The following is a 10332-nucleotide window of genomic DNA, read 5'->3' as shown; positions in this document are numbered from 1 at the left end:
TCAATCTAGCAACTTCAGAATCATCTTTGACTGAATTCAGATACCTCTGATATAATAGCCCCACTTGCCTTGTCTTAATTTAGTGGCTGCCAGACTAATGAATTGACCCTTTCTCTCTTGGTCATGTGGCCTTTTCACTACCTCCTCCCAACTGCAAAATTCTTGTCATCTAACTACAAGAAAGCCCGCTCTCCTCCCCCAGGCAGGCAGCTGCCGCCGCCTCATCCAAGGACACTCAATTCTAGTCGTTTCTGTACTGCGAGCTGGGGCAGACAGCACAAGAGGCAAATTCTTTGCTGGCGGAGCCAGCGTGAAGGCCAGCATTGGGGAAGCTCTGTTCCACTTCCAGCTCTGGAAGTCAGGATGTTCCACCGAGCGCAGCCCATTGCGCCCTTTTCCACCCACGTACCCCTCTGCTCTGCTCTGCCCTGTGTGGGGCTGCCACCCATGGCTCTCCCCTGGTACTCCATTCCCTTCCCCTCTGCCTGTGCCTGACCACTTTCAAACCTCCATCACCTGTTCCTTCCCCAGGCTGTCTCTCCTTTCTTAACCTCCAACAGGGCCTCCAACTTTGGTTCCCCACACCAGGTCCTAGTTCAGTCTCTTGTTCTTCATCTCACTGCCTAGCCCCCTGACTTTCTTCCTTCTTGTCTCCTTTTACTGGCAAACTGAATTCTGCTGTGTCTTCTGTGCCTCCCCTGCTGCCCGTTCCTTGCAAGCCAGTCTCAGCACGAAACTCTAATTCCCAGTTTCACTTTCTTTGTGAATTTCAATCTCCCTCTATCACATCTCAAACCTTCAAATTCCCAGACCTAGGTTTTATCTTCCTCTCATCTACACCTCAATCTACCCAGACCTTCCTGCCCTATGCTATTCCTTTCCCTTTTCTTGAATCATTGGTTTACCAGAAGTTTGGCGTCAGTCTCTTAGCCAAAGGTTGCAATGGGTTTAGTCGTTCTGGGGGAGAGAAGCATGCTTTGAAAGCTGATGGCATGACAAAAGCCCATTTCATTTTGTGAGCATCATACTGATCATCAAAATAGTGTGTGCCTTTGTCATTGCTTTTCTACCCTTCCCTTGAATGTCACCTTGGCTCCACTGCCTTTATTATGAGTATACAAAAACTGGGAAGGCTGGAATACGTGGCACAACTCGGGAACTGAAGGGAAGAGAGGAAGGGTGCTAGGCACAGAAACCATACCTGGAGGATGCACATAGACATTCAGAGCCCTTGTCAATGTCTAGAAGCTAATACTCCAATGGGGTGGCTGACAACAAAATCCGTCACATTGAAAACAGAGACTGCCCAACCACAGCAAAAGCTTCTGCTTGGTGTGAGATGCTGTTGCAATACAAAGAAGGATGCAAAGAAGGGGAACCTCAAAATGTGGTTCTCTGTTGAAGGACTACAGTACAGTAAAACGTTGCTATTTTTATCATCTGTTCCTTTTATGTGTTCAGAGTCAGGTCTGCTTACTTGAGTGACAAGACATTATTTTTGTTTTTTCTTCCAGTTGGTTCTACAAAGCAAATGTATGATAAAAGGACAGAGTTTGATTAAGGTACCTATGTTCTCAAAACCAAGAAGCATGATTTAGGGTTGCAAAGCTATCAGGTAAAAAACAATTCTGGTCCTGCCAGCTTCAACTTTCAACTCATTAGCCACCTATCTATGTCTGTCAGGCTGTTAGCAGTTTTTGAAACAGACTTCCTAGGTCTTACAGGAGCTCTTTCAGGTGGAGAGACAGGACGTATCGATGCTGAGACAGCACATCCAGAATGCCATGCATAAAATTATTTTCTCTTATTTACTTGTATGCACACGAACTTTTTCAAGTATGCACTGTGTCCTAACTGCCCCAGGGCCAGCAGTTCTTCAGTTTATTTAGTGCAAGGGAAAACTGCAAATCCAGCAGGCTATCAAGCAAGCTGATCTCCAATTATACAAACGGAGAGTCAACCAGTTCAAACAATTTATGTTTCAAAGTCAACACTACAAACAACAGAAACAAGCAAGAGCTTTTTCATTCACAACAGACAATAAACTGTATTTTTTTTAGTGTAGATATTCTAGACAGGATAGTATCAGCTGTTAGAAACTCCTACTTTTCTCTGCATTGAAAGACAGGGCAAATTAAAGGCTTCAGTTGTCTGTACTTTGAAAGGGAAGAAAGGCTGGAATGAAAAACTCAGTTAAACTGAAACAGATGCTGATTATTCCAGCTCCAGTCAGGCCATCCCTAAAGAAACTAACCTTTCTTGACTTCATTTAATTCTTCTGGTACTTGCAAATCCATTTCTGACATCCCAGGGTAACTCAAAAGGACAAAGCAGGATCCAACACGACATTCTCTGCTCTGGTGGACAAGCTTCTCTTAGCCTGGGTCTGCAGCACCTGAATTTCAGTAGGCAGTGTGCCTGCGAGGGACTAACCATGTCCAGACTACCGTAACTCCCCCAGCTAAGGGGCAAGAGGGGAAGGGTATTCACAAAAGCTAGTTTAGATCTACAGAGGTTAAGCTTCCTCTGTAGTCAGTAAGATAAGCCTGTGCTTAGGCACTCTGAATCACATTCTGAAGAAATCACTTTTTCCATTGACCTCATGCAGACCCTGGGGAGTTGAGCTTTCCAAGGGAAAAGCCACTTCCTCCCCAGGAAAGTGCATTCAAGCCTAAGTGGCTGTGGGTTCACCAGCTTTTTACATGCCGCACATTGCTGTTGGACTCTGATGCTGTGTGAGCACTGTAGATCTGCATGCCTGCAGGTGGTACAAGACATCTCCTGCCATTGTACCTGTTTCACTTGGCTCTCATGTCAGCCTTCTAAAACTGGCTGGCACCAATAATCTGGTATGGTGTGGCTCAGATTTCATTTACACTGCATGTTGTTTCATGCCTTCAAAGGTCTGTGAAGATTAGTACCAGGCTGACTGGTATGGCACAGTATGTAGGAATGCAAGTGTAGCCCAAGTTTTTCTCTGCTGAACTTCATAAAAGGGCATATTCTGCCCCTGTTCCGCATAAAAGAGGGAGCAGGCTTCCACTTCCCCATTGTCTTCTCTGATCTTCCAGTCCTCAACAGCTACAACAGGGTAGCAGTGTAGCCTGTCCTTCAAAGAGAGAGCCTGAAGAAAACCAGTTCTGTACTGTCACAATTTTTAGCTGATAAAGGTGCAAAGCCAAAGGAAGAAGTCTCCCACAGTAGCCAAGAAAGGGGAAAGGTCTCTGGGAGTGGTGGCCCCAGGAAGGCAGAACAATTTTATTATGAGTTTTTTTAAGATTACTGTAAACAACTCAACTGTGTCCTAAAAGTGACTGGGAGTGGCAGCATATCCATGCTGAGCTGTGTAAAAAAGCCAGCTGCCCCATGCCCAGGCAAGTATCATTGCCAGCAGGTTAACCAAGGCTACAGGCAGAAGCAGTTTTACTCGGGATTACATCTTGTCACTGCTGCAAGCTCTGCTGTCTGAAATGTGGAAGAAGATGAAGATCAGCTGAATAGGAGAGTCCCCAGGAAAACAAACAAACAAGCAAGCAAGCCTCATTCACGTTCTCATAAAGAGAAAAAAATTCTTTAAAAGTAATTTGGGAGGGGAAAATTGACTTGGAATAAAATATTTGCCTGCTAGTCTTAATAGCTGCAGCTCTGCTATCTATTTTCTCTCCCTCTTCCAGACTGTCAGCAGGGATTGAGTGTTCTCCTGGAGCCAGGGATGGATTTCCTGAATGGTGACAAATAGCAGTAAAGCCTGAAGTCAATTCCACAGTGAAATCATTATATAAATTGCTCTTTCCTGCAGGAAAGAGATGGATGAAAAATAAAACAAATCAGAAAATAGTATGAAATGAGTGATCTTACAGTTCAGTCATGGGAAGCAAAAAGAACAACCCCAACAATGATGCTGGCTCAGTCAGGGAGCCAGGAGTTATAGGAGTACAACTGTGAAGGAAAATTTCAGTTAGGATTTCTGAAAAAAAAACTGAAAACTAGATCCTTCAGGTGCAGAATGATCTTTCAGAAGGACATCATGAAACTCCTTCTGCCCAGAGCCATGGAAACTAGAGCAGAGTGAGTGTGCGCAACCCTAATATTTATTATTATTGCGGTAGTGCACAGGAGCCTTGATCTTGATCTTGTGGGGGGGGTGCTGTACAAAAAGAGAGTTCCAATTCAGAGACTGAAAGCAAAATGTAAGACCAGAAAAATGACATGCATTTGTCACAGACGCAGGGAGCATGAAGAAAGAAAAGCAGTCAGCGTGCTGCCAAGTTTTTTTATAGGCCATACAGACAAGGAGAGCATTGGAAAGAGCTCTGAAAGATGATTTTTTCAACATTAATAGGGGTTGGTTGCAAGGCTTGGAGGAAGCGTAAGGATATTTGAAATGGTAACAAGTAGGCAGCGGAGCTGGTCATCACAAGCTGATCTCAAGAAAGAGATGACATCCCGGTAATACTCTGAAACAGATGAACAGGGATGGGCTAGGAAAAGACAGGTCTTGAAGAGGCAGGCATTTGACACACAAGAAAAGAGAGAGTTAGTAGACAGAAAAGAAAGAAGCGACACAGAGTGACGGGCTAAGAACAGTCCTGCATTGTGAGGACAAGGGCTTGGTTATTCAAGAGTTTTCTTTCCCCCTCTTGTTTCTCAGGGGGAGGAGCAGTGTTTCAAGGGAGAATAATACAATCATTTGACTGTGTGAAGAGATTTATGGTCTGACTTTACCATGTGTTAAAATATTGATTCTCTTTCTAACATATGCTTTACATATTGACATTATTTTTTTCTATACAGAAGACTGACTTCTGCATACAAAAGCTGGGACTTCATAGTAGGATCCAGCGGTGCTGGGTAAATACAAAGTGACGTAAGCGAAGCACAAGTCTCAGATTTTTTCCACTCAATTAAATAAAGATAGCAAGAGAGACACTGAGCAGTGCGTGGCGGCAAGAAGCTGGAATAATTAAACAATAATATGACAGACGGTGCATTTACGGGCAATTACAGCATGCCTCTGCTGGCACTTTAAGGCACAAGGCCAAAGACTTAAGCGATTCAAACCACACAAGTAGAGCAGTAACCTCCTAGAAATGCCAGTTTAGAGCATCTGGCTTGGGAGCCCAGAATGGGATTTACACGTAGCAATAAGACAGGCAGTCGGGTCTCTCATTTACCGGACAGTACTGCTAGAGATAGAGCAGAAAGAACAGCCCATCAAAATGCTGTTTCTGTGTCCCCTGGATAATACATTTCCAGGCACTTTTACATATGTAGCAGTGAAAGGCAGATCTTCACACTGAATAAGGACGTCTCCTTCTTGCCTTGTGTGTACAGCTTAAGGATACCACTGCATCAAACAACGACAGATTTAAAATACGTGTATTCAGAAAGCTCAACTAAAAGAAATCATTCATCTGTCAACTCCCTTCCAAAAACAAGGACTGGGTTAAACATCAAGCTATCAAGCTGCAGGCTCTGAAGGCATTTGTGATTCCCTCAGGGAGTCACGCAAGGCTTTCTGTTCCTCACCTTACCCCACCCAGTAAACCCAAGCCACCTTCCTCCTCCTGTCTCAGAAGATGACAGGCTCTGTATCCCATGGTACCACTCAGCAGCTTAAGGGGACAATTGCATGAAATCTGCACGTGTATTTTTGAAAGCATTGGTATGCATTATTCAACACACGTCACAGTCATGCTGGTACACTACATTTCTGACCTCGTCAGCACATATAGAGGTGAAACAAGCTCTAGGTTTTTAGAAAGGAAGAACTAAAGAGGCAGACATCTGCCTGGAAAGCAAACACAGATCAGATGTCATTAAAAAGCTTCTTAAACTGACAACAAAGTATTTACTTAGAACAGAAAATCACCTTCAAGATGGGTAATTCTCATGGAAGTGGCTTTAAACACCCCATGTCTGGAGCTACATGATTATACAAGGCTCTGAACCAGATTTTTTTTTTTTAAAGTAAGGACTTGATTCCAGACTTTCTTGTCATATGGAAAAAATGGAAAACATGAACTTGAAAGGCTCAAAAAGCAGAATGAAAATAAAAAGCATTTAAAATGTATAAAGACAAAAACCAAGCCTCATAAACAAATGGGACCAGCAACATTGCTTCACCTAAATGCTTTTTTCTTCTACTTAGTAGGAGATGTTTCTCAAGACTTAAAATAAGTGTTGTTTTGTATCTGCAGGGCTTTCAGCGAGTGGCTGCCATGTTACAAAACTCTCTGAATTCCAGCAATGCACATCTCTGCTGTCTGCTGCACTCAGAGTATCTGGGAAGAGGAGGAGGAAAACAAGCTTATCATTTATAAAATTATTGCTGGTTTTGTGGTTGTGAGGCTTTCTGCAGTGTACAAGAATAACTTGTTTGTGACATCAGTAAAATAAGGATAAGCAACCTAGAGCGCATTGTCCTCTCCATGGATACCACTGTCACGCTTTGTCAAGTAACACTGGGTTTTATCTGAAGGTCAAGTCTCAGGACTTTAGGAAGCTGCATGCCACGGGGACACTACTTGAGACCTGGGCATCATTACGCTGTGCGCAAGGATGGTCTTGTTCTGACTTCTCCAGCTACGTGGAGTGGCACCAAGACAATGCACTGACTCAGCATGGTCCCACTGCAAGTGCACAGTGCTTTTCCCAGACTGAAGGGTTTTGGCAAAGTATTTCAGCTTTCTAGCTATTTCTGGCAACTGGAAAGGCCCGTGAGAGAAGTGAGTGTATATTCGAGCACATGTTGACCAGAGAGGCAGAAAATGGCAAAAAATGGGGTATAACTACACTTTCTTTAGCAGAAGAAAGGATTGGGTCTCTCATCTGTAATTGGAAAACTCACATCTTCTCTTGTTGTTCCTCTTCCAACAAAACAAGGGGAAGTAGGTCCTCTATGCCATGCTTTCCCCTCCTATCAACTATGGCTAACACCAGTCTAGTGAATAAATGCCAGCCTTACTCAAAGCTAAACCCATTCCTGTTTTTAAGGCACTTTGAAAACTACTATATTAAACTGTAGACAATGCCCATGCCTCTCCTCTCTTTCATCCAGTCCTGAAGGTGTTAACTGTGTTTTTTCCCAACGGAAAGAGGTGTCTTAAAAGCAGACTTACTAGAGACTGTCGAAAACAATCTCCACAATCATGCCTGCCCCAGTGCTATCAGCTTTCTAGATAAGCTGCCAAGTTGGCATTTGACTAGCTAAGAAAATGGATTTAGCACACGATGCCAGATTCCACTTCTCAGTCACTAAAATGCTCAAGTAACAAACTGAGTTGACCGTTGTTTCTTATCACCAAGCAAACAAACCCCGTTGGCAGGAAAACTGCGTTTGGGAAGTGATTCCCTACATGACTGAGATGGGCTCTGGTTGCTGTAAGTGCCAATTCTCACATAATGCTGGACTCCAGGTGGTCATCGGCACTGTGAAGGACACTGTCAAAAAACCTAGCCTGCAATGTGATTTCAATGTCTTGCTTTCAGTTCATCTTCTGTTGCTCTGCAGGCCATATTCATTACCACAGGAATAACTGTTGGTTTCACAGTGCAAGATTCTGTCATAACTGGCTTTTACATTCATTTTTAGCCATAGCCATATTTAAGATGCTGGATCAGTTTTTAAAAACAAACAAACAAACAAGCAACTACCAAATTACTGATCTGCAAATTGCATGTACTGTTTAAAATGCCCCGGTCTACAAACATCCACAGTCTTTATAAGTCAGTCCCTAGTCCTTTCCCTTCCAATCAGTACAAAATACTAATTGGCACACAGACTAGCACACCAGACAAAAGAGATTTTCCCATTGAAATCAGTGGGAACGCTTCTGTGCACTTCAAAGGGTAGAGAAGGATGTGCCAAGCAAGCACATCCATTTTGTAGCTTCATCAATGCCAATCTTCTGACCTGAAAGTGGAATATGTGAATCACACAACAAAACGAGCCCGCTTCTGTGCTGCCCCAGACCAAGCCAGAAGCGTTACCTTCAGCTGATTCCACAAACAGCAGGAAGTAGGAGACCCGCCCTCAGCTTCTGCAGGTTCTCTGCTGGCCTCCAACCCGACAAACAGGCAAGACTTCAAGTGAGGTGGAAGCAGGCTACCTGAGGGACCATCAGTTTCCTTCTCTAGGTTGCCCTAGAGGAAAAAGGAAATAGTTCTGGAACAATGCAGACAAAGGCCTTAACTATCAGAGAGGTGCCGCTTACTGGAAGTTGAAAGTTTTATCACAGGTCCCCCAGCAAACCGAAGCCTTGGATCCCCTAGCTCACATGTCCACAGTGGGGTGCCTGAGCTAGCAGAGGGAAGGACACAGCCAGCTGCATCAAGGCAGAATGGAAAAGAATGATTAGCAAAAATAATTTTCTCCCTCATTTTATTCATCCACGGCCAGTCCCTGTGCGGTAGTACGAAGCGACAAGCTTTCAATCTCAGAACAATTAAAGGAATTGTCACTGCCTGCTGAGGCTAGGTTATAGCAGGATTACAAGCCTTAACTGTCAATCCCCAAGCAAAGGCCAAGGCAGACAATGTGTGCAGGGCACACAGGCAAGCTCATTAGCAAAATCTAAAATTACAGCACATCCTGGAATCGGGACGGCGCTGAGGTATCGCACAGACACGGGGACGGACAGTCGGGTGAATCTTCCTCCACCGACCCCGGGTCACACCACGGCTTCGCGGCGGGGGATTTCTGAGGGAAGCTGCCACCAGCGGCAAGCGATCCTCCAGAACGCGAACCTGTTGGGGTGCGGGGGGATCTCAGGTGCGCTGGCTGATCAGGTTTGGCGACGTTTAAGCCCTCAGCGTTTAGAAAGACACCGGCTTTTACTACTGTTTACATTTTAAACAGTAGCGTGATTCACGTCGTGAATCCCGAGGCGCTGCCCGAAAATGAAAATCGGAGCGTGTACGCCCTGGCCAAACCCGTCTGTTAGACAGTGTCTGCTGAGGGAGCGGGGGGAGGGTATTTAAAAAAAAAAAAAAAAAAAAAGAAACACAAAAAAAAGCCCCGAAGCCCGAGCTTCGCGGCGAGGAGGAGCGCAGACCCGGCGGGGCGCGGGCGGGCAGGCAGCGGCACGCCGCGGGGCCGGGCAGGCCCACGCGGGTTGAAGGCCGCCGCCCCGCCGAAGAAGCCCCGCCGCGGCGGGCGGCTGGGAGCGGCCGCGGGGGCCCGGCCCGGCTCTTCGCGCTCCCACCGGAGCGAGCCAGGCCGCGGCCGCCCCACCGAGTCCCCGGCCCCGGGGCAGCCGGGCTATCGCGCCCTGCGGCCCGGTCGCCCACGCAGGACCCCGCGGCGGCCGGCGGTGAGCCGGCAGCCCGGCCCCGCTGTGGGGGCAGCCCCGGGGGAGCCGCTCCCGCCCCGCCCGGGGCACAGCCGCGGAGCTGCCCAGACACAGCAACTACAGTTCCCGGCGGGCACCGCGCCGCGCAAAGGACTACGATTCCCACCATGCGTTTGGGCAGCCGGGGGCGCCACCCCGAGTGGACTACAACTCCCAGCATGCACCGGGGTGCCGGAGCCGGCCTGAAGGCCGGGCGTGCGGGACGAGGCGCCGCGCAGCGCAGGCAGGGAACTGTAGTTTTCTCCGCGGGAGGCGCGCCTCCCTCCTCAGCACCGCGCATGCGCGTACGGGCGGTACCAGGGCACCGCGCCTGCGCGTCGCCGTGCGGCAGCCGCCATGCCGGAGGGGAAGGCAGCGTTCCGGGAGGTGCTGCCCAAACAAGGTACCGGCGGCGGGCGCGTCCCGGCAGCCGGCCCGGCCCGGCCCCGGCGCTCACGCACCGCGCTTCTCTCCCCTCGCAGGGCAGCTGTCGGTGGAGGACGCGGCCGCCATGGTGCTGTGCAAGCCCAAGGTGCTGCCCCTCAAGTCGGTGTCGCTGGAGAAGCTGGAGAAGCTGCAGCGGGCGGCGCTGGAGGCGGCGCGGCCGCCCGAGGGGGCACCGCCGACCCGGCCCTAGCCCCCGCCCCGGGGAGGGCCGGCGGGCACCGCGCCCTGCGGCGGCCGCACCCGCCACTCGGAGGTACCCGCGCTGTCGGGGAGCTGGGGGATCGAAGGCTGGCCGGCCGGGAAGGCAGCAGGGGCGGCGGGAGCGGGGCGGCGGGAGGCGCCTTCTCCGGGCCGGCTCCGCTCGCCGGTTTCCGACGCGCCTCTGGGCTGGCCGAGTCCGACGGGCAGCCGGACCCCGGTGGGCGCTGCTGGAGGCCCAGCCCCAGCAGTCGGACGAGGGGAGGAGGCGGGTGACCCAGCCCCGCCGGCCGGGTCGCGTAACGGCGTCCCAGGCTCGCTGGGGTGCTGCAGCCCCGTAACGCCGACTGCCCGC

At 48.8% G+C, this 10332-nt stretch overlaps 1 long non-coding RNA gene across 2 annotated transcripts; it reads right to left on the bottom strand.

The window, feature by feature from the left end:
- Positions 1-1104: 1104 nt before the first annotated feature.
- LOC142030352 (uncharacterized) lies at positions 1105-9320 on the bottom strand. 2 transcript variants are annotated; one of them, XR_012650160.1, is made up of 3 exons: positions 8749-9320; positions 7993-8145; positions 1105-6284 (listed from the first exon to the last, which is right to left on the bottom strand). It is a non-coding gene; the product is annotated as an uncharacterized LOC142030352 (long non-coding RNA). The 2 variants fall into 2 exon arrangements; XR_012650159.1 differs by lacking the exon at positions 1105-6284 and adding an exon at positions 7064-7915.
- Positions 9321-10332: the final 1012 nt, after the last annotated feature.

This window comes from Buteo buteo, chromosome 4 (genome assembly GCF_964188355.1).
Source record: "Buteo buteo chromosome 4, bButBut1.hap1.1, whole genome shotgun sequence".
Taxonomy (NCBI): Eukaryota; Metazoa; Chordata; class Aves; order Accipitriformes; family Accipitridae; genus Buteo; species Buteo buteo.
Note: the sequence above shows the minus strand (reverse complement) of the source record. Positions and strands in the feature narration are given on the sequence as shown.